Source organism: Salvelinus alpinus, chromosome 2, assembly GCF_045679555.1.
Source record: "Salvelinus alpinus chromosome 2, SLU_Salpinus.1, whole genome shotgun sequence".
NCBI lineage: Eukaryota > Metazoa > Chordata > Actinopteri > Salmoniformes > Salmonidae > Salvelinus > Salvelinus alpinus.
The window spans coordinates 114104111-114130155 of NC_092087.1; the positions used below are offsets into that span (position 1 = coordinate 114104111).

The window sequence follows — 26045 nt, forward strand, 5'->3', positions numbered from 1 at the left end:
ACCAATCAGGTGGTTGTTCGATGAAATGAATCTCCAGACGTCATTGATGACGTGCTGCTGATAAAGTGATACAGGCATCAACACAAAAAAAGTTTACTGCTTTCAATGCAATGATTCAATTCAATTCAATGATACCTCCGGTATCAAACATAACATCCATATCGAAAAGTTGACAAAACAGAAAGGAGCAAGCAGGTTGATTTCCTCTGTCATTTTGAGCCCACGGCAAGAAGGCACCAGAGCCTACCGTGCTAACGGGTTCCCACTAGATAACACAACCACACAGTTAATGAAAAGCATGAGGTGAAGATTGAGCTAGATATCAACCTAGTGTGACCTTCCTGGTCCCTCAAGTCAGTGAGTCAACACAGGAAGGAGCAATGGATGGATAGTTCATTTATTTCCAAAGCTGCAATGATGGGACACACACAGTATGGATGAATGATCAGTAGTGACGGGATATAAATAGCACTCCCACAGCAATTCTATATTAATCTGCCCTATAATATACTAACAAAAGAAACAATTAAAATGTCTATCAAAGTCATTGTGATCGTATAGTGGATTTAACCATTCCTACTAATTCATAATTTACTATAATAAATGAATCAATTGTTTCCATGTGTCTCATGTTCACTCCATCAGAATAAACTGTCATCCATTTTACTATCAAAATATATCAAATTAACCTGGAAAATGACTAAATGTCCCCCTCTGGTGGCGAAGAAGTATAATACACCTAAACTAACAAAACCGGGCTGATAAACTGTCTGGTGTTCATGAGTTTATAAAACATATACTTTATACATTTGTCATAAATGACCTGCATTGATGAGACACACAGTGTGGATGAATGATCAGTAGTCGATAGGGTAAAAATAGCACTCCTAAAGAAGATGCATTTTCCAGTTAGATACCAACTTGAAAGAGGGAACTTTAGCATAAAACCCACATGGAAAACTGAGATTTGGCAAATAACATATAAAGAGAGGCTTACTTGACACCAAACCAACAACAGTAGTTCCTAAAACATAAATTGCTAATGTATGATTTAAAACGTGGATTTTATGATGTAATGTCAACTTTATACATTTCTATCCCAGGACCACTCAATTTTCAAATTCTCCAAAAACCTGCTGTGGATTACCCAGAATCCAATACTTTTATCACTGAGTGTATTACACCGAGTGTAATGTAAACACACGAGCAGCGCAGCGGTCTAAGGTATGGCATCTCAGTGCTAGAGGCGTCACTACAGACCCTGGTTCAAATCCAGGCTGTATCATAACAGGCCATGATTGGGAGTCCCATTGGGCAGCGCACAATTAGCCCAGCATTGTCTGGGTTAGGGTTTGGCCGGGGTAGGCCGTCAATGTAAATAAGAATATGTTCTTAACTGACTTGCCTAGTTAAATAAAGATTAAATATATTTAAAACATGTAGCTTCATTACACCGTTACACTGGCATACAAACTCAGTAGCACAGAGTAGATCATCCATATGACCTTGGGAAATAGTGCATTGTGGGTAGTTTAGAAGATTTCCCGAAATAAGTTAAAAAAAATATGTAATAACGCAAAAACATAACTGTTTGTACTTATAGGTAACCATATCGTGACTACAACTAGCTTACTAAGTCTTTGACCACACTGTATTGTTACACTGGTGAGTAAAAACTAATGCTCCCTACACTTTAACTTGTTGTCTGAAGATAAAATATACATTTTACTCAACTGCGTTACCCATTCCAGTCAGCAGATGGCGGTCTAGGAATTGAAGGTTATGCTGCTGGTGTGACGTAAAATGTAGTGGACGGAACGCTTCTTTTAGCAGCAGCAACAACAGTCAGTCAGCCACCTCGGTAGCTTGCTAGACAAAATAGCCGAACCAATAAAGCTCTTTAGACGCTTTAGTGTATATTAGCCACTGTGTTTTAAACCCACTTCTATCGACTAGTTAGTTATCCGATTTAATTTCATATTTACGGTGTTGTTATTAGTCAGCTAGCGGGCTGGTTAAGTTAGCATTAGCCTAGCTAACATCCCCGGCCATGCGGTCACTAAGCTACTCTCCTGCTAAAGGAGATGAGGATATCACAGTAAAACAAGAAGTAGAGAATGAGGCCGTTACTGTGAAAGAAGAGGAGGAAGCGTTCAGAGTGAAAGAGGAGGAGGATGTTACAGTAAAAGGAGAGGAGGATGAAGTTTATGGAGTGAAAGAGGAGGAGGAAGAGATGACTGTTACATTGAAAAAGGAGGAGGAAGAAGAGGAGGGACCTGGATATGAATGAATGATAACCTGTTTAAAGGTCTTACTCACATCGGCTGCGGCAAGCGTGATTACAAAGTCGTCCGGAACAGCTGATGCTGTCATGCATGTTTCAGTGTTACTTTCCTCAATGCGAGCATAGAAGTAATTTAGCTCGTCTGGTAGGCTCGTGTCACTGGGCAGCTATCGGCTGTGCTTCCCTTTGTAGTCTGTGGCAAGCCCTGCCACATCCGACGAGGGTTGGAGCCGATGTGCAAGGGGTGTATCAATCTCCCCAGGGTAGCAGTAATACGTTGAGAGATTTGTCCACAAAGGGTTACCCCTCCCATAGGTGGCTCATTATTGGGATTAATTGCTGATTCCTACCTGTAGCTCACTATGAGGTGTCTAGTGATACAGGTTAAGGACCCTGTTGGAGATTGGTGGTTGGTAGTGGAGTCGAGGGAACAAGCAGGGTTGGACACGGCCATGTTATTATCCCACACAGTCTCTGTCAGCGTTTGTTGAATAATCTTGCCAATGAAAAAATCATAAAAGTAGTGGGCTTTGTGATGAATGAGCCATCTGATTCAGTACATTTTTTTCCCAAAATGGTATGTAAGGTTCTCTAAAGCTTTTTACTATCATGTTTGTGTTACACACATGAAAACAGTATAATAAATTGGTCTATAATCAATTTTCAACATCCCTTCAGTATTTATTGACAACATTCAAATGCTAATTGTCTTTATTCCACTACTGAAGAAGCATCACTCAAATCACCTCATATTTCAAACATCCAGCCTGACAAAATATACATGTTGTATTATTCCATGCCTCACCCTTAAGTTAATTATTGCCAATACATATTAACAAAGGGGTGTACATTTGGTTTTGATATTTCATATTTACAATTATGTAACATTTAGTAATCATAATTATTTATGCAACCAGCTGACCATTTTTGGGTACAATTATATTGACGTTGTTACCCTTCTTATAGAATATCAGGATTCATTCTCAGATGTGCTAACCCAAATGCTTGACATTGGGGACTGGGCCCGATGCAACAACATGCCTATCGAGTGAACCCTGAAAAGAGAGAGAAGCTCCGCAGTAAGGTGGAAAGTTATTACGGATATTGCAGGTGTTGGTTGCTGATTGTCTCAAGGGTGGGCAGTCAACAAGTTTTGCGTTTAGCCAGTGCGTTGCCATGGATCACAATTTATTTTGTTCCAAGGGGACGAGAGTTCTAGAACTTAGTGAGTTTTAGGAAGAAGAGAGTTCTAGAAGCTTGTGAGTTTTAGGGAAAAAATATAGGATCTATTTGTTGGAAAGTGTTACTATAGCACGCTGGACGCACTGATTGGTGTCACCTCGTTAGTCAGTATGTGTTACACCTGTGCTGGCTTGTCCATCTCGTTAATGGGAAGGTGTTTCACCTGAGCTGGTCCAGGTTCTATTTAAGAGTGTCTGGCCCAGTGGTCCAGTTGTCTTGATAGATGTGGAGTGTCAACACCTTTAGTTGCTCCACCTTTTTGGTTTGCTTCCTGTCTTTAAGTTTAAGTGTGGGTTTTTCTTTTGTTTTCCTCTTCTTGGGCAGATTTAGTGGGTCTCATGGTTGGTGTCTTTTATGTCCCAGTTGTTGTTACTAGTCAATTTTCAGTGGACACCTCCATACTGTCTTTCAGAGCCCCTCCTAAAAAACAAGTTATATTTTGGGTTGGATAAAACATCACATTGTTAATATTTTAATCAATGGCATTTCTTTACAATGCTCATTAGTCTTTCAGTTGTTTTTCTTCTGTTTTTTTTTCTTCTCTTAAGTTTGTACTAAATATCTCTTTATTTTCATTGTTTTTTTCCTGTGAAGCCTCTGTGTTGCATCCATGTCTGAAATGTGCTGTATAAATTAAGCTTGATTTGAACATATTGCCAAACAAATTAACCCAATGACTGACCAATCAGCAGACTCTTGGTCCATCTTGGTATGAAAATCAGTCTCAATCCCACTTTTCAAGCCTGCTGAAGGGGTGGTGGAGTGGTAAACACCACCCCCGGCTCTACCAGGGGCTTGAGGTGGTCTTCCACAGCTCTGCTTATGTCATGTTCTGTGGCCTTGCCGTTCCATTTCTTGACTGCCCCTGCAACACAGAAAGAAACACATTTAGTCGTGTTATATAAAACACTCAAACACAGTAATGGATATGGAGCATCTATGGCCTCAGTTACACCTGGCACCTAAATGTGACTTCTGTCATCTGATCACTCCAAGCTCCAAGTCTGGATGCAGTCAGGCCACCGAATATGCATAAGCAATGTCAAAAGATGAGTGTGGAAAGTACATTTTACACAAGTGACCTTCATAATAATTTAAATGTTATTTGTCACATATGTATGTTATTGCGGGTGTAGCAGTAATATCTAACTAAATGCTTGTGTTTCTAGCTCCAACAGTGCAGTAATATCTAACCAAATGCTTGTGTTCCTAGCTCCAACAGTAAATGCTGGTGTTCCTAGCTCCAACAGTGCAGTAATATCTAACTAAATGCTTGTGTTTCTAGCTCCAACAGTGCAGTAATATCTAACAATTTCACAACAAATACCTAATACACACAAATCTAAGTAATGGAATAAGAATATATCAATATATGTGCTGTACAGAAACCCAGACTAAAACCCCGAACAGCAAGCAATGCAGGTGTAGAAGCACGGTGGCTAGGAAACACTCCCTAGAAAGTCCAAAACCTAGGAAGAAACCAGGCTATGAGGGGTGGCCAGTCCTCTTCTGGCTGTGCCGGGTGGAGATTATAACAGAACATGACCAAGATGTTCATAAATGACCAGCATGGTCAAATAATAATAATCACAGTAGTTGTTGAGGATGCAACAGGTCAGCACCTCAGGAGTAAATGTCAGTTTATTTTTCATAGCCGATCATTGAGTATCTCTACCGCTCCTGCTGTCTCTAGAGAGTTGAAAACAGCAGGTCTGGGACAGGTAGTACGTCCGGTGAACAGGTCAGGTTTGAACAGTTGAAACTGGAGCAGCAGCACGGCCAGGGGACAGCAAGGAGTCAACATGCCAGGTAGTCCTGAGGCATGGTCCTAGGGCTCAGGTACTCCGAGAGAGAGAAAGAAAGAGAGAATTAGAGAGAGCATACTTAAATTCACACAGGACACCGGATAAGACAGGAGAAATAGTCCAGAAAAACAAACTGACCCTAGCCCCCCGACACAAACTACTGCAGCATAAATACTAGAGGCCCATCCGATGATACCCCCAGACAGGGCCAAACAGGCAGGATATAATCCCACCCACTTTGCCAAAGCACAGTCCCCACACCACTAGAGGGATATCTTCAACCACCAACTTACCATCCTGAGACAAGGCGCCAACCCAGACAGGAAGACCACGTCAGTGACTCAACCCACTCAAGTGACGCACCCCTCCTAGGGACGGCATGGAAGAGCACCAGTAAGCCAGTGACTCATATATATATATATATATATATAAATATATGGACACGCAATATCAGAGCGGGAAAGACAGATACTAAGATACAGTAGAATAGGATAGAATACAGTATATACATATGAGATGAGTAATACATAGACTAAGATACAGTAGAATAGGATAGAATACAGTATATGAGATGAGTAATACATTGACTAAGATACAGTAGAATAGGATAGAATACAGTATATACATATGAGATGAGTAATACATAGACTAAGATACAGTAGAATAGGATAGAATACAGTATATACATACGAGATGAGTAATACATAGACTAAGATACAGTAGAATAGGATAGAATACAGTATATACATACGAGATGAGTAATACATAGACTAAGATACAGTGAATAGGATAGAATACAGTATATACATATGAGATGAGTAATACATAGACTAAGATACAGTAGAATAGGATAGAATACAGTATATACATATGAGATGAGTAATACATAGACTAAGATACAGTAGAATAGGATAGAATACAGTATATACATATGAGATGAGTAATACATAGACTAAGATACAGTAGAATAGGATAGAATACAGTATATACATATGAGATGAGTAATACATAGACTAAGATACAGTAGAATAGAATAGAATACAGTATATACATATGAGATGAGTAATGCCAGATATGTAAACATGCAGGAGATCCACGAAGGAAAGACAGTGATGGTGCTCAGTGATGTTGTTGTAAATGGTGGGGAACAACCAATTTCGGCATTTTTAAAATAATTTTACCCCCGTTTTTTCTCCACAATTTCGATATTGTGATGTCTACAGTGCTGTTGGCTGGTCGTCATTGACCTTGCGTAGGCTTAAACACTGGTATACATTGATATTTAAGGCCATTTTGGGTAAAATGCCATTTTATCTCTGTTCTGTTTTAGTCAGGTCGGTAAATAAATATCAACTACGGTCCCCTTCTCATTTGCTTTTAACAAAAAATTAGAACAGGTCGAATTGTTACTCAGCTCCGTGGTCCTGGAATTCTCTCCTGAACATTTAAAAATTTGATGATCTAGTTTCGTTGGTGGAGCTTAAACACTTGATCGATGTATAGAAAAGTGTAATTGTTTTAAGGACAGCTGTTTTTAGTCAAGACTTTTGTGTTTTTAACGTAAAATGTTATTGTTGTACTGCATGTGTGTTAATAGCTTTGTTTAATGCTGTGTACGTAAGTTGTTTTGTCTGAAACGTTGTTCCCCCTGCTGCTATTGGACCAGGTCTCTTTTGGAAAAGAGATGTTATCTCAATGAGAAAAATCTGTATAAATAAAGGTAAAATAAAAAATACAAATATTGAATATATCTATATATTATATAATAATAATATAATATATATCGAAGGTCGAGTCATGCGTCCTCTGAAACATGACCAGCCAAACTGCGCTTCTTAACAGCTACCCGCTTAACCCGGAAGATGCACCAATATGTTGGAGGAAACACTGTTCACCTGACGGCCGAGGTCAGCTTCTTAACAGCTACCCGCTTAACCCGGAAGATGCACCAATATGTCGGAGGAAACACTGTTCACCTGACGACCGAGGTCAGCCTGCAGGCGCCACAAGGATTCGCTAGAGTAGTAAAGCCCCCCCCCCCGGCCAAACCCTCCCCGGCCAAACCCTCCCCTAACCTGGGCAACGCTTGGCCTATAGTGTGTTGCCCTATGGGACTCCCGATCACAGCAGGTTATGGTACAGCCCGGGATCAAACCCGGGTCTGTAGTGATGCCTCTAGCCCTTCGATGCAGGACCTTCGACCGCTGCGCTACTCGGGTATAACTTTTTTTAACAAATTCTGATGGTTGTTAAAAGTGGGAGTTTGACATTATTACCGTTATATCAACACACTGGACACTCCCAACTATCAATCTCTTTGGCACCGTAGACATCAAGTCACTTGACAATAATGTTTCATACAACATTGCATTCCATGTTTGAAAGGTCATTTTCATTGAAGACAATCAAAGTTAACATTCCATAAAATTTAAATTCAAGGCTGAGTCTCAAATAGTCGCCTGTCCCTTTTAATAGCCGGGCAATGGCACACATTATAGCAAATACATTTTGGGTCTAAATTAAAGGAGCTACAATTATAGTTTAATTACATGTTTTAAATAAAATGTCCATAATATCTGCATTAATAGTGGAATGATCGTGTTTCACAATATTTCTAAACATAAAAATATATTCTCTATCTTCTATTGTGTTGTTGACTGAATGTTTGTTCATGTGTAACTCTGTGTTGTTATTTTTGTCGAACTGCTTTGCTTTATCTTGGCCAGGTTGCAGTTGTAAATGAGAACTTGTTCTCAACTGGCCGACCTGGTTAAATAAAGGAGAAATAAATAACACATAATAATACATAAACATGTAGGAGCAGTATAAACCTAGTCTGTTCATTATATACATCTACATGATGTATTGTTACAATATTCTTATTTAATGGAGAAGAAAAAACGTTTCCCTAAACTTCTTTATAATATTATAATTCAATGAAGAAGAAAAAAGTTTTCCCTCCTCAACTGCGTTTCCTCCCTCCAGACAGCAGATGGCGATATGTGTCTTTCAGGCGATGTTTCTAGTGTGACGTATAATCTAGTCGACGGAACACTTCTTCAACAACTGCAGCCTCCTCGGTAGCTCGCTGGCCAACAAAGTTGGAACATTCAAGTTATTTAGACAATTTCGTGGTTTATTTGCCACTATGATTTAAACATACTTATGTGGAAACAACTAGCTACCGCATTTAATGTAATATTTACGTTGTAAGTCAACTAGCTGGCTGGTTAAGTTAGCACTAGTCTAGTCGCTAATGCTAACTAGCTATTATCCCCGACCATGAGTTCACTAAGCTACTCTCCTCCTGCTAAAGACGAGAAGGTCTGCTGGACGGAGAAAGAAGCTCTCGTGAAAGAGGAGGAGGAAGAGGAGGATATCACAGTAAAACAAGAAGTAGAGGTTGAGGCTGTTACAGTTAAAGAAGAAGAGAAAAACGTTTCAGTGAAAAAAGAGGAAGACGCGTTCAGAGTGAAAGAGGAGGAGGACGTTACAGTAAAAGAAGAGGAGGAAGAGAAAGTGGAGGATGCAGTTTTTGGAGTGAAAGAGGAGGGGGAGGAGATGACTGTCACATCCAAAACGGAGGAGGAAACTGGATTTCTGGGCCCGGTTTCCCAAACGCATCTTAAGGCATCCAGTGGTTCTAACGATGAACTTAGCCATAAGATGGTTTTGAGAAACCGGGCCGTGATTACCACTGGTAAGTACTGTCTCAAATACAGAGGCACAAACTCTGCAGTTGTTGAACTGATGTTTGGTGTTAAAGGGGAAATCTGCAATTGCTACATCCATATTTTGACTTTTGAATTATTTATTTATAGCCATTGATTCTTGAAGAATATAACACATGCCTCATGAGCTTAGTTCAACTGTTGTACCCCATCAGAACCCAGAATAAGCTTTTTTTACTCCAATGTTTAGAAACAATGTAAATCAACAATAACAAAGCTGTAATTCCACCACTGTTTTGGTAATAAGATGATGGGGATGGAGACATTTAACTACTCTCAAATTCATAGACAGACCTATGGATGCAAGGACTGACCATCCATGATATCAACATTATAGTTTAAACCATGTTGAGGCTATACAGTATAGCCTCAACATGGTTTAAACTATAATGTTGATATCATGGATGGTCAGTCCTTGCATCCATAGGTCTGTCTATGAATTTGAGAGTAGTTAAATGTCTCCATCCCCATCATCTTATTACCAAAACAGTGGTGGAATTACAGCTTTGTTATTGTTTGAACTGCAGATTGCTGGGTTGTGTGGGTTTTATAAACAGCAACAAAATGGCTGCCCAGAGACTTGGTTTGGTAAACAGCTGAGGGATGGGGAAAGGAGAAGTGTAACCACTCAAATTCATAGTGAAAGCTATTGTAGAAACCGTAACTCAACACCTAGCAACCTCGTCAAGAAGTTCAGACATCTTGGCGTAACAGTTATAAGGTGTTGGCTTGACAGTCGCTGGGCACAGGTTTGAGTCCAGCTCAGGGATACCCCCTGAATTCACTCCACTATGAATACAAGGACTGGCCATCCATGATGTCATAGTGATAGTTTAACCAGGTTTCTAGGCTATATAGTATATTCTAGAATTCATCCATGATGTCATAATGATAGTTTAACCAGGTTTCTAGGTTAAATAGTATATTCTAGAATTCATCCATGATGTCATAATGATAATTTAACCAGGTTTCTAGGATATATAGTATATTCTAGAATTCATCCATGATGTCATAATGATAGTTTAACCAGGTTTCTAGGCTATATAGTATATTCTATAATTTCCAGTGAAGATTTCCTGTGGGGGTCAAATTGTTAGAACTGTTATAAGTCATTGTATAATATTCAGCCAATTTATTTTCATGCCATTACATCAATATACTGTAACAGTTTAATTTAATTTGTAATAGTATCTCAAAATCATTGTCTGTGATTAATCTACATTCTATCTAAATCTAAATGAAAATTATACAAATCTAAAAGTAACTTTTATAGCCCACTATGTAAAAGATAGCCTACATAAAGCCAACACATAAAAACATTGCATTCTGCATTTAGAAAATATCCTGATAAAAATATCCTAGAAATCACTTTGGCTGCACATGGCCTGTCTACAACAAACTTGAAACATTGTATAAAATATTCTGGGCCCTCAGTGTTTCCCGGCCAGTGAGTTTGGGACAGACACAGCTGTCGGCTATTTGTGCAATGGATAAGAAGTAATCAGGTATTTTATGACATTTCCACTGGATCAGAGCATTACATTTTTTCCTTTCATGATGAGTGGTTATCGAAAGGGCGAGGGCTGGAAATATTTTTCAAATACTTTGAGGAACTATTGTCATTTGAAATTGATTTTGATTAGACTTTGTTTACATGCTGTTAGAGGTGAAGAGAAATGTGCTTTGAGAAGCTCCACAACTCATTAGTGGTGGTGCGTTAAGACAATCAGAAATACTATCAGACATCCCCAAATGGGCACATTTATAGGCCTTCATTTGCGCTCAGGCCATGTAGACTAGTCCTACTTCTATATGTGTTGTCAGGTAGACTAGTCCTACTTTTTGTTAATCAGGTGTGCGTCCTTACTCAACATTGACAGGAGTGTTTCAAATGAAAGACAATGAATAAATTGACAAAACTGACGCATTTAGTGTCTTCTTATGTTACGCTGGGAAAACAGTTTTCATGGACACAGAAATTCCAAATCATTTCAGAGTTTGCAAAGTCCAATGTTTCTAACCGAGAGTCACCTTAACTTTATTGACAACACCCAAATGGATACTGTCATTAACGCGGTTCTTCAATAATTACACATAATACTTAATACTGTAGCTGTTTAGTTAGTCACATGTTCATCTATCATCAGCTGATCCAGGAAATCATTTTCTGAATGACAGTCACATGACAAACATCACAACATGCAACAACAACCAAAGTGCTTCTTCATTCATTACTCTGGTAAAGACAGTTATGCCGTGCTCCACGTTGGATCCAACATCCCTAACAAATTGATGTTTATAATGTTATTGTCTGCTTGATTTACTGTAGGGTCTCGTTAGTCTGTTTACACACAGAGATACTTGGCTCATAATGTGTAGAGAACTGTTCCTTGATGGATAGGCTATTGTACAACACACAGAGCTATTTTCCTATATTCAGGACATTTAGAATGCCAACACATTACAGAGTAGCCTAGTGGGATTATTCACAAAATTATCTCGTGACCAGGTTATGAAATGTCACGACAAAGACATTTTAGTTTCCATGTTTCACCTGAAATATTAAATTGTTTATAGTCCTAGGTCTATGTTATTGTTAGGTGAAGTTATGGGTCCTACAGTAGGTCTATGTTATTGTTAGGTGAAGTTATGGGTTCTACAGTAGGTCTATGTTGTTATTAGGTGAAGTTATGGGTCCTACAGTAGGTCTATGTTATTGTTTGGTGAAGTTATGGGCCAATTTGTCAAACACTTAGTGTACAAACCCTCATTGTCAGGCTGATGGCAAAGCCTAAGAACATTTTACTGGTTGAAGTGTTTCAGTTTAAAGCAATTGATTTGCCGCAATAACACACAGATATTAAGCAGGAGATTCAAATGAGCCTTACAATTATAATCCAAAGTAATGTGAAATGCACTTATAAGCAACCTGGAAATGGAGGCTATTTTTGCTGTCAGCCTATGAGAACTCCCCTGAGTTTTCCCCCACGGTGGTGAATTAGTGAATAGACACAGAACTTAATGTGAGTTTCCTTGAGTAGCACTCCTGATCTTGTGCTGTAATATTCAGAATACATTGTGAAAACTAAAATCTTTGCTCACCATTTTTGCTCCAGGCAGATATACTACATCCATAACTAGTGGTTTCCTCATTAGCAGATATACTACATCCATAACTAGTGGTTTCCTCATTAGCAGATATACTACATCCATAACTGGCGGTTTCCTCATTAGCAGATATACTACATCTATAACTAGCGGTTTCCTCATTACCAGATATACTACATCCTTAACTAGTGGTTTCCTCATTACCAGATATACTACATCCATAACTAGTGGTTTCCTCATTACCAGATATACTACATCCATAACTAGTGGTTTCTTCATTACCAGATATACTACATCCATAACTAGTGGTTTCCTTTTTACCAGATATACTATATCCATAACTAGTGGTTTCCTCATTACCAGATATACTACATCCATAACTAGTGGTTTCCTCATTACCAGATATACTACATCCATAACTAGTGGTTTCCTCATTACCAGATATACTACATCCATAACTAGTGGTTTCCTCATTAGCAGATATACTACATCCATAACTAGTGGTTTCCTCATTACCAGATATACTACATCCATAACTAGTGGTTTCCTCATTACCAGATATACTACATCCATAACTAGTGGTTTCCTCATTACCAGATATACTACATCCATAACTAGTGGTTTCCTCATTACCAGATATACTACATCCATAACTAGTGGTTTCCTCATTAGCAGATATACTACATCCATAACTAGTGGTTTCCTCATTACCAGATATACTACATCCATAACTAGTGGTTTCCTCATTACCAGATATACTACATCCATAACTAGTGGTTTCCTCATTACCAGATATACTACATCCATAACTAGTGGTGTCATCATTACCAGATATACTACATCCATAACTAGCGGTTTCCTCATTACCAGATATACTACATCCATAACTAGTGGTTTCCTCATTACCAGATATACTACATCCATAACTAGTGGTTTCCTCATTACCAGATATACTACATCCATAACTATCGGTTTCCTCATTAGCAGGGAGGAGTTTCTACAACCAAATTGTAAGTAAAGCATTTCACTGTAAAGTCTAAGTTGGTGTCTTGACGGATTTGTAAAAAAACACTATACAGTGGGGAGAAGAAGTATTTGATACACTTACGATTTTGCAGGTTTTCCTACTTACAAAGCATGTAGAGGTCTGTAATTTGTATCATAGGTACACTTCAACTGTGAGAGACGGAATCTAAAACAGAAATCCAGAAAATCACATTGTATGATTTTTAAGTAATTAATTTGCATTTTATTGCATTTTTTTTGCTCTAATCAGATATAGTACATCCATAACTATCGGTCTCCTCATTAGCAGGGAGGAGTTTCTACAACCAAATTGCATGTGCATCGCCCTCGTGCCGCAATTTTATTAAACACAGAAAGGGGCTTATATTGGAGACCAAAAGTCGTCTGGCACAGTGCTTAGAGTTTCAACAACATGAATAACTTATTTCTAGTCTACAATCATCGATGTTACTACTAAAATATGACTATTATTGCTCATTTTAAGACAATTGTCAAATAATTTTAACATTCATTACAGACGTCAATTGCTGTACAACATCATGGCTACGCTGTTGGCATCACCTTTTACAGTGGATTTCCGCTGTTGTGGGCCTTTAATCATCTGACTTTGTTGTTCACCCAGGAGAGAGACGGGACTATCGTGGATCCTCTGGGGAGCCTCAACAACCTCATGATGCTGACGAGGCAGAGAAGAGTCTCTCCACATCAGAACACCTCAAGAAACACCTGCAGAGATCCACAGGGAAGAGAACTCACTACTGCTCTGACTGTGGGAAGAGATTCACCTCCTCAGGCATTAAAATTCATCAGAGAATCCACACAGGAGAGAAACCTTATAGCTGTGATCAATGTGGGAAGAGTTTTAGTACATCTGGCATTCTGACTCGACACCAGAGAACACACACAGGAGAGAAACCGTATAGCTGTGATCAATGTGGGAAGAGTTTTAGTACATCTGGCATTCTGACTCGACACCAGAGAACACACACAGGAGAGAAACCGTATAGCTGTGATCAATGTGGGAAGAGTTTTGGTCAATCTGGAGAGCTGACAGTGCACAAGAGAATACACACAGGAGAGAAACCTTACAGCTGTGATCAATGTGGGAAGAGTTTTACTACATCTGGCTCTCTGACTTTACACCAGAGAACACACACAGGAGAGAAATCGTATAGCTGTGATCAATGTGGGAAGAGTTTTACTAGATCTGGCTCTCTGACAGTGCACCAGAGAACACACACAGGAGAGAAATCGTAAAGCTGTGATCAATGTGGGAAGAGTTTTACTAGATCTGGCCATCTGACTTTACACCAGAGAACACACACTGGAGATAAACCTTATAGCTGTGATCAATGTGGGAAGAGTTTTACTAGATCTGACTCTCTGACTATACACCAAAGAATACACACAGGAGAGAAAACGTATAGCTTTGATCAATGTGGGAAGAGTTTTTGTCATTCTAGCTCTCTTACAGTGCACCAGAGAACACACACAGGAGAGAAATCGTATAGCTGTAATCAATGTGGGAAGAGTTTTAGTACATCTGGCATTCTGACTCGACACCAGAGAACACACACAGGAGAGAAACCGTATAGCTGTGGTCAATGTGGGAAGAGTTTTAGTACATCTAGCAATCTGACAGTGCACCAGAGATCACACACAGGAGAGAAATCTTATAGGTGTGACCAGAGCTAATCTGATAAAAGATCTCTGACTAAACATCAGAAAATAGATGAAGCAGTTGTTTCATGATGTCAATGAATTAATGTCACAATGTAGAATGTTTTAACATTGTAGTAGGAGTATTTTAATGATGTCACAATGTAGAATGTTTTAACATTGTAGTAGGAGTATTTTAATGATGTCACAATGTAGAACCCTAAATGTTTGTCCCCTGTTCTATTGATTTCAACATGATATGGATATTAGCCTCAGGGGGAAAATCCAGGCTCTGAATTGAAAGAGTACTATTTATGAGAGTACACATTATGTACACATTATTCCCAGATTCAGTGTGGTTTTTGAGCTGCTAGTTTTAACAGGACGTGCAACCTCATCTCCCTCCTGTCACACAAATGATTTTAGCATGATATCGATGAGTTATGACAAATTAGTGTTGCGTTCCTTTGTTTAGCGACCCCCTACATTTAAATGCATTGCAACATCACGTACAACCTGATTTCCCCCCTAATCGATATCAGTGATTTATTGCTACTTGTCAAAACAACACTATTTCTGGTGCTTGTGCAGTTTATAAGGAGCTTGTTTAAAAAAAATACAAGAAATATGATTATTGTGGCAGATGTTTGTGTAAATAGCACATGTTATGTTTAGGTTTTCAATTTATCCCAAACTGTTTCTGCATATTGGTTATTGATTTGGACACGTTAAAACTGTGTTTTGACATTGAGGCTATCCCACCTAGCACAATGTAATTGAAAAGACGTTGAAAATAAGACTATGCAATCAAAAAAAAAAAGTATATATTTTTTATTATACCACGCCTTACCATTAAGTTAATTATTGACAATACATATTAACAAAGGGGTGTCCAATTGGTTTTGATCATTCATATTTACAATTCATGTAACTTTTAGTAATCATAATTATTTATGCAATCAACGGACAATTTTCGGGTATAATTATATTGACATTGTTGCCCTTCTTTTAGAATATCAGGGTTCATTCTCAGATGTGCCAACCCAAATGTACTAGAGCATGACATTGGGGACTGGGCCCCGATCCAACAACATGCCTATCGAGTGAACTCTGAAAAGAGAGAGAAGCTCCGCAGTGATTTGGAAAGTTACTATGGTTATTGCAGGAGTTTCCTCTTGAAATCAGACATGTCCATGGTAAGGACAACTTTGTTGCTGATTGTTTCAAGGGTGGGCAGTCATAGTTTTGCGTTTAGCCATTGCGTTGCCATGGATCACAATTTATTTTGACTGCACGGTTTTCCGTATTGGAGATGAGTTTTGTTTGGGCTCGTTCCAAGGGGACGAGAGTTCTAGGAGCTAGTGAGTTTTAGGATTCTATAGAATGAAAAAGGAGAAAAAAATAATACGATTGTATATTATTATTTAGAAATACGTGTTTTTTCTTGTTTTTAATTGTTGACAGCCAGTAGACACTATGTTTATATTGTAGAAGGTGAAGCATTGTAGTTGATTATAATGTGAAATGGAAGTTGTTTTCTGTTGGTGGTGAGCAAACTTGTCCAACAAAAATTATAGGATTTATTTGTTGTCTTAAGGGGAAAGGTGTTCCAGGCTTTTGTTTTTCCATTTATGTTTTGAGGTTGGACTTTAGCACGTATAGCTCGTTAACACGTATAGCTCGTTAGCACGTATAGCTCGTTAGCACGTATAAAAAAAACACCAGTTCTTTTGTTTGCCTCTTCTTGGGCAGATTTAATGGGTCTCATGGTGGGTGACTTTTGTGTCCCAGTTGTTGTTACTAGTCAACTTTCAGTGTACACTGAGAACAAAACTGCAACATTATGTTATAATGCTTTTATTGGATCAAATGGTTGTTTTATGCAACAGAATAGAGGTTTCTTAGAACTATTGTGTCTGTGTGTTCTACTGAGGACGGGCCTCTGGGAGAACACACTGACAGGACATTTACAATGTCTTTTGGGTGATAAAACCTAAAGAGACCGCATTCCAGAGCATGAGTTAATGTTTCTGTTCTATATGGTACCAGGGAGAGATGACCCCAGGGCCAGACCCTGGTCTCTACACAAAGAGTACTGTTTTTACAGCAGATACTGTCTGCTGAGAATTATAAGTATCTCTCATACAAATCTTAACCTTGTGACCCATTCTATACATCTGTTGTTCGTCATGTAGGTTGATAGGGGTGTATCTTGGCTATAAAAGACCTTTGTACTTTTGTCTCGTGGCTCTCAATGAATCATCTGGGGGTGATTCGTCAACCAGCCATCATTATCGTAGAGCACTCAATTGATTCACTTTATATGTGTGCATTGTATTGATCTGCTCCCTTATTATAAAGTGAATAAAGGTTTAGTTTAAGAATAATTCTGACTTGTGTGATAAGTTTCTCTCCTCATTTGATATTAAAGAAATTAACAACCACATTTGGTGATGGGGATGTGAATCTTCACTTGGTGACCGCTCCTGACGACCTGGGTAAATCGTGCACCAGGGATCCCTCTAACTTGGGATCTCAGGGAAACCACACTTCGGGAATGGAGCAGATGGACCCACCTTTGATCTGAGAGGCAGCGAGCCGAGTGGATACCACATCTCGAACGTAGTTTAAAAAAAAGAATGAGGTGAGCAAAACAAGTGGAGTTTTTATAAAAGCTTTGTAGGCTCTGAGTGTGTATTCCTGTGTGAGGGGGGCTCCTTGGAGGTGTAAACAGCCGAGTCAGCTATCTGTGTGAACTGGATGAAAACTAGAATCTGTGTTTACTAAGACCATGTATGATATAGTATAAGCTAGTAAGGTGCACCTGTAATTATTTTAAACCTGGACCCCATTTTAGAAGTATTGAAAAATGTAAATGTATTAGTTACATTAAAAAAGTTAGTTACAGTTAAATTAACCTAGGAACTAACCATGAGACAGAAATGAGAAAATATTCCTGTAGGTTAAAATATTGTTGAAAAACAACTAATTGATTAGCTATGTTTGGGAATAGCATTGTGTGACTGCGATATGAGAGTGTGATTGTGTAAGATTACACGTCACACTGACATAATCATCTGAAAGACGCACATCGCCATCTGTTGACTGGAGTTGGTATCGCAGTTGAGAAAATACTTTCAGACAAAAAGCTAAAAAGCGACTGCATCTAAAAACCATCGACTCGCTTTGAAAACGGGCTATGTGGCATCAGAAACATTTATTATAGTGTAAAAATGTACTTCAAAGTGCAGCTAAATAGAATAACTTTGGTCATACCCACTCAGCCCGTGACGTCCAAGGACGTTGAATTATGGGCCGTATCCGGTCTGTCTGTTGTGGCCGCTATTTCGCCCCAAAATAGTCATCCCAAATGGGGCTGTGTATAACTATGTAAATGTCTCTCGGACAAGGTGACTTTCATCAATATACACTCTAAAAATGTAAGGTTCCTGTAGTATCCTTTAGGTGTTCTTCAAATTGAAACTGGGGGGGAACCCCTAAAAGTTATTTGAAGAACCTTTTGTGGGAACCCCTATAAGTTCTTTGAAGAACCCCTTATCGTGGTTCCTCAAAGAACCTTTTGGGGTTCATGTTTTAACTCCCTGTCCACCCTCCCTGCATTATAAAAACATATTTTAATAACAATATTAACTTAAATAATTATTTAATTATTTGGTGGCACCACAAATGTGAATTAATATTAACAAAACACATTACAATATTGCAACATTTCTGCAGACATGTCAGACCATAATAAATAATACATTTACTTTGTATAGTGCTTTTCATGACATTTAAAAAATATATAAATAATGATATACAATAAAAACAACATACATTAAAAATGAATCATAGGTAAACTAACAATATTGTAGACTTGATGCAAAATACAGATTTTTCAGCTTTAGTGTGTATATCATATCCACTTAGTTATGTTCGGAAGTTTGCCATCTTTATGACCGGCCCTGGTAACTTCACCCCAACTTCTCTTCTCCCCAGAACACAGTAACTTAACAACATAAGTGTTTTTCTGACATTTTTGGGAAATTTAACAGAAAATAAAAAATGCAGCCGTAGCAGAGCCCCAAGTCACATGGGGACGTCCTCGAGGGCGTGGATGTTCTCCCCATCAAAGGCCAGCGGGATTTCACTCTCACGGAGAAATGGATTTCCGCCGATGTGCAGTAAAGGAGTGAAGAGCGGTGAAATCTGTGTCAACAAAAGTAAGAAAAGATTAATACACATACAATTAACAAAGAACATAACAAATGTTCAGCTGTAGTTTTATATCAGCATGCACACCTATGTTTATGAAGAAACAGATGATTGGTGCATAGGCATACCTTGTCAAGGACATAAAGGCCACTCGGGTCCTCATTGAAGAGGTAGGGAAAGAGCAGAATCACTGCTGTGGTCTCCAGTCCTAGTAAAGTAAAGCAATGATCTTACTACACTTGCTAATTTTATTACAAAATACATTAGAGAAAGGGAAGGAATAAGAGCAAATACCTCTTCTGTATTGTCCTTCAGGGACTGTCAAAATAGCAGGATGATGTCCTCACCCCTGCCTCGCCTCTCTACCTCTGATAGTCCTTGAATTATCTTTTTGTCTATATCCATTCCATGGACTTGATTCATTTCTGAGAAGATCTGAAAAGATCCTTGGCACACATTTGTATGCTAACTTATTTCAGTGTGTATTGACTGCTATGTAGGTTAAATGTACACTTCAAATGCAGCTGTCCTACAACATATCTGTACCTTCTTCTTGATCCCAATTGCATTGTGTCCATGTTCTGTCCTATAAGAATTTCAAAGGAAGAGAAAATGTGTCAGAATAGTCTTACAAGCACTAAAACATATATATATATATATATATATATATATATATATATATTACATAAATATTGAAAGATAAATGGCATCGACATACAATGTAATGTAAAATAGAATAACATATTGGAGAAAGCACTAGCCAATACAGTACTGTCATACAGTAACAGTACTGCCATACAGGCCTAATATCACATTTCAAGATATCTTTGTACACAAATTGTTCAATATTTTATCAGGCTGACTTGAAAGATTATACGCAACATTTTGCTGCGTGGCAATACTGTGTTTGGATTCTGAAGGGCATTTATACAAAAGAGGTAGTCTAGACACTGTATTAATACCATTATGAATTGAATCCCATCTACAGCTACCATCTAAGATATTAATTTCCCTCCACAAGGGGGCGTACATGTAACTTTTCCAAAATGGGACAGTATTGTCCATGTGACGTTTCCAAAATGGGATAGTATTGTACATGTAAAGTTTCCAAAATGGGATAGTATTGTCCATGTAATGTTTCCAAAATGGGATAGTATTGTCCATGTAACGTTATGCCCCCTTGTGAGTTAATAGTATTGCATGCTGTAGCAGGCTATATAAAGAGGAAGACCTCCATTGACGATTCAGTTCGTTGTAACATCTCGTCTGGACAGGTCACCGTCCTTAGTTAGTTAGTTAGTTAGTTAGTTAACGTTAGCTAGTTCATTATCACAAACCTAGTTGTGCCTAGTTAGGACATAACGTTATCTAGCTAGATAACGGTACTGTACTGTAGCTCATACAACGCCGACGGTCAAACCCGGCTTTCTAATATTTACGGTAATTAACTATAGTAACGTTATGGAAGCTATTCACAGAACCAGAATTGTCTTCGTTATTCATTATTAGTATGTTATATTATTATATATAAATGTTTTCGAGACATATTCAGAGCCAAACATCAACCCAACTTAACCTTTTTAACTGTTGTCACATCCAAACTTGTCACCATCGTTTTCAGTTGTAATTGCGAAGTTCCCGGAAGAAGTCCAGCAACAACGGAGGTTCCTCGATGAACCCACCTTCTAACAAGTTCTTTGAAGAACCTTTTGGTTGTTTTTCATTGACCAAGAACCCTACGGTTCTTAGGGGATCTGAGAACAACTCCAGTTGAACCCTTCGTTTTTAGAGTTGTAGTCGGCTCTATTTACTCTCAGATTCAACACATGATGATTAGCATCAACGATCAAGTCAGCTGCTGCTGCTCCAATACAGTATGGGGTGAGAACCGGGCAGTCAACTGCTGCTGCTCCAATACAGTATGAGGTGCTCCAATACAGTATGAGGTGAGACTGTGAACTGGTGTTGAACCGGGCAGTCAGCTGCTGCTGCTCCAATACAGTATGAGGTGAGACGGTGAACTGGTGTTGAACCGGCCAGTCAGCTGCTGCTGCTCCAATACAGTATGAGGTGAGACGGTGAACTGACGTTGAACTGGGCAGTCAGCTGCTGCTGCTCCAATACAGTATGAGGTGAGACGGTGAACTGATGTTGAACTGGGTAGTCAGCTGCTCCAATACAGTATGAGGTGAGAAGGTGAACTGGCGTTGAACCGGGCAGTCAGCTGCTGCTGCTCCAATACAGTATGAGGTGAGACGGTGAACTGACGTTGAACTGGGCAGTCAGCTGCTTCTGCTCCAATACAGTATGAGGTGAGACGGTGAACTGATGTTGAACTGGGCAGTCAGCTGCTGCTGCTCCAATACAGTATGAGGTGAGAAGGTGAACTGATGTTGAACTGGGCAGTCAGCTGCTGCTGCTCCAATACAGTATGAGGTGAGACGGTGAACTGGGCAGTCAGCTGCTGCTGCTCCAATACAGTATGAGGTGAGAAGGTGAACTGATGTTGAACTGGGCAGTCAGCTGCTGCTGCTCCAATACAGTATGAGGTGAGAAGGTGAACTGATGTTGAACTGGGCAGTCAGCTGCTGCTGCTCCAATACAGTATGAGGTGAGACGGTGAACTGGGCAGTCAGCTGCTGCTGCTCCAATACAGTATGAGGTGAGACGGTGAACTGATGTTGAACTGGGCATTCAGCTGCTGCTGCTCCAATACAGTATGAGGTGAGACGGTGAACTGACGTTGAACTGGGCAGTCAGCTGCTGCTGCTCCAATACAGTATGAGGTGAGACGGTGAACTGATGTTGAACTGGGTAGTCAGCTGCTCCAATACAGTATGAGGTGAGACGGTGAACTGGCGTTGAACCGGGCAGTCAGCTGCTGCTGCTCCAATACAGTATGAGGTGAGACGGTGAACTGGCGTTGAACCGGGCAGTCAGCTGCTGCTGCTCCAATACAGTATGAGGTGAGACGGTGAACTGACGTTGAACCGGGCAGTCAGCTGCTGCTGCTCCAATACAGTGTGAGGTGAGACGGTGAACTGACGTTGAACCGGGCAGTCAGCTGCTGCTGCTCCAATACAGTATGAGGTGAGAAGGTGAACTGACGTTGAACCGGGCAGTCAGCTGCTGCTGCTCCAATACAGTGTGAGGTGAGACGGTGAACTGACGTTGAACCGGGCAGTCAGCTGCTGCTGCTCCAATACAGTATGAGGTGAGACGGTGAACTGATGTTGAACCGGGCAGTCAGCTGCTGCTGCTCCAATACAGTATGAGGTGAGACGGTGAACTGATGTTGAACCGGGCAGTCAGCTGCTGCTGCTCCAATACAGTATGAGATGAAACGGTGAACTGATGTTGAACTGGGCAGTCAGCTGCTGCTGCTCCAATACAGTATGAGGTGAGACGGTGAACTGATGTTGAAGCGGGCAGTCAGCTGCTGCTGCTCCAATACAGTATGAGGTGAGACGGTGAACTGATGTTGAACTGGGCAGTCAGCTGCTGCTGCTCCAATACAGTATGAGGTGAGACTGTGAACTGATGTTGAACTGGACAGTCAGCTGCTGCTGCTCCAATACTGTATGAGGTGAGACAGTGAACTGATGTTGAACCGGGCAGTCAGCTGCTGCTGCTCCAATACAGTATGAGGTGAGACGGTGAACTGACGTTGAACCGGGCAGTCAGCTGCTGCTGCTCCAATACAGTATGAGGTGAGACTGTGAACTGATGTTGAACTGGACAGTCAGCTGCTGCTGCTCCAATACAGTATGAACACACTATGAGTGGAAAAAAGGTTATTATTGCACACTGTGGTGGAAATTCTAACCAATAAAAAGAGACTTTGACATTTCTTCAAACAATCAACCTTTATTTGGTAAGAATTGCAATAATGTAGCTGGTCAGCCCTGCACTCTGAGGTGGAAGGCCGAGAGCTCGATGACACAAGGAGTTCAGAAGCCTTATATAGTCAAACTATCTTGTGCATATAGAAAACACAGAGACACAGACTAACTGTGAATTGGTCGTCTCGTTCTGTAGCAACAGCTAGTTATTCTAGTTTTCCAGTGAGGTGTCAAAACAACAGGAAATCACTCTAGACACAGTTCCTCTGAAGTAGATCAATGGTTCCCTGAATTGGGGCAAGCAAGCGCCTTTGGCCTGTCTGTCTAGAGGGTGTGTCTGGAACTAGTCTAGAGATAAATCAGATCCAGACTGAACTGTGTGATGTAGTAGGGAGTTGTAGTTTCTCTAGAGATAAATCAGATCCAGCCTGAACTGTGTGATGTAGTAGGGAGTTGTAGTTTCTCTAGAGATAAATCAGATCCAGCCTGAACTGTGTGATGTAGTAGAGAGTTGTAGTTTCTCTAGAGATAAATCAGATCCAGCCTGAACTGTGTGATGTAGTAGAGAGTTGTAGTTTCTCTAGAGATAAATCAGATCCAGACTGAACTGTGTGATGTAGTAGGGAGTTGTAGTTTCTCTAGAGATAAATCAGATCCAGACTGAACTGTGTGATGTAGTAGGGAGTTGTAGTTTCTCTAGAGATAAATCAGATCCAGACTGAACTGTGTGATGTAGTAGGGAGTTGTAGTTTCTCTAGAGATAAATCAGATCCAGACTGAACTGTGTGATGTAGTAGGGAGTTGGAGTTTCTCTAGAGATAAATCAGATCCAGACTGAACTGTGTGATGTAGTAGGGAGTTGTAGTTTCCAACAGGCCAATATTCAACATAGTTTAGCGCATAAAATGTAATTAACTACAATGACCATAATCCATTGCCTTGTCTGTGTTTCTTTTACACCTGCTATGTAAGAGAGACAGAAGAATGCACAATAGCCATTGCAATCTGGTATCCTTGGGACATCCCAATCCTAACCCCTAACCTTAACCCCTGACCTTAACCATTTTAAATGTCAACTTTAATGGGCTAGGGATGTCCCAAAGATGTATCTCTACCTGAAAATACATGATCTAAGTGATTGATAGTTGGTATTCAGCAGTCATAAAGCCTTATTTACTTTAATGAACTACTAAAATAGTGATTTTGTCTGACAGCATAGACAGCAGCTCTACGCTTTATTGACTGACTGATCCATTCATCCTTCCATCCCTCCTCAGCCTTCCTCTCCTCTGAAGACCCAGTGAGGGTGGAGCTCAGTCAGAGAGCTGTTGAGGGAGTGGTTAGGAAGAACACTTCTACAGCCAGAGAGGTGAGAGGTCACACATGGTTTAGATGGTAAATATTTATGTCCCCTTAGCGGTTCATCACGTAAGCTAAAGGGAATATGTTCCATCATCTATGTTTATTTACATTAGTGCAAATTGTCCACTGATATTGGTGTAATTTCTCACCCATTTGGCTGTATGAAAGTTAATTTCCCCTCAGACACACACATTTGTTCTTTGCTATTATGAAGGTAATTTGTGTAGAATGTACTTTTCCCCACTCATTCACCCCACCTCTTTACGTTGCTTATTTATATTCAGTGGCCTGACTGCGTCCAGACTGTCAAAGGCCCATCCTGGTAGATCTGAACCTAATGGAGCTTGGAGTGATCGGATGACAGAAGTCACATTTAGGTGCCAGGTGTAACTGAAGCCATAGATGCTCCATATCCATTACTTTTAATGTTTTATATAATATGACTAAATGTGTTTATTTCTGTGTTGCAAGGGCAGTCAAGAAATGGAACAGCAAGGCCACAGAACATGACATAAGCAGAGCTGTGGGAGACCACCTCAAGCCCCTGGTAGAGCCGGGGGTGGTGTTTACCACTCCACCAGCAGAGCTGTGGGAGACCACCTCAAGCCCCTGGTAGAGCCGGGGGTGGTGTTTACCACTCTACCAGGCCTTCAGCAAGCTGGAAAAGTGGGATTGATACTGATTTTCATACTAAGATGGACCAAGAGTCTGTTGATATTTTCAAATCAAATGCAATATTTTCAAATCAAGCTTTATTTATACAGCACATGTCAGACATGGATGCAACACAATGGCTTCACAGGAAAAAACTAAGAAAATAAACAGAAATATTTAGTACACAACAAACATAAGAGGATAAAAAACAGAAGAATAACAACTGAAAGACTAATGAACATTGCAAGGAAATGCCATTGATTAAAATATAAACAATATGATGCTATATCCAACCCAACCCAAAATAAATGTCACAGAGTACTGTACAGAAACCCAGCCTAAAACCCCAAACAGCAAGCAATGCAGGTGTAGAAGCACGGTGGCTAGGAAAAACTCCCTAGAAAGACCAGAACCTAGGAAGAAACCTAGAGAGGAACCAGGCTATGAGGGGTGGCCAGTCCTCTTCTGGCTGTGCCGGGTGGAGATTATAACAGAACATGGCCAAGATGTTCAAACGTTCATAGATGACCAGCAGGGTCAAATATTAATAATCACAGTGGTTGTCGAGGGTGTAACAGGTCAGCACCTCAGGAGTAAATGTCAGTTGGCTTTTCATAGCCAATCATTCAGAGTATCTCCAACTTCCATTTCACATAATCATCTACAATGCTTCACCTTCTACAATATAAACATGGTGTCTACTGGCTGTCAACATTTAAAAACAAGAAAAAACACATATTTCTAAATAATAATATACAATCGTATTATTTTTTTCTCCTTTTTCTTTCCATAGAATCCTAAAACTCACTATCTTCTAGGACTCTCGTCCCCTTGGAACGAGCCCAAACAAAACTCAAATCAAATTGTATTAGTCACATGCGCCGGATACAACACTGGAACTCTTACTTACGAGCCCCCAACAGTGCAGTTTTAAAAAAATACAGAAAAGAATAAGAGATAAAACTAATATCCAACACAGAAAAACGTGTCAAAATAAATTGTGATCATGGTAACTCACTGGCTAAATGCAAAACACAAATCTATTTGACTGCCCACCCTTGAGATAATCAGCAACCAAGTTGTCCTAACCACGGACATGTCTGATTTCAAGAGGAAA

The 26045-nt window shown here is 39.8% G+C and overlaps 2 protein-coding genes across 2 annotated transcripts in view; one reads left to right on the forward strand and one right to left on the reverse strand.

The window, feature by feature from the left end:
* LOC139548844 (zinc finger protein 180-like) overlaps nt 1-26045 on the forward strand; it is a 274302-nt gene that overhangs the window by 209147 nt on the left and 39110 nt on the right. The gene's annotated exons all lie outside the window — the stretch shown is intronic.
* Nucleotides 1-26045, reverse strand: part of LOC139549976 (parathymosin-like) — a 253145-nt gene that overhangs the window by 13218 nt on the left and 213882 nt on the right. The gene's annotated exons all lie outside the window — the stretch shown is intronic.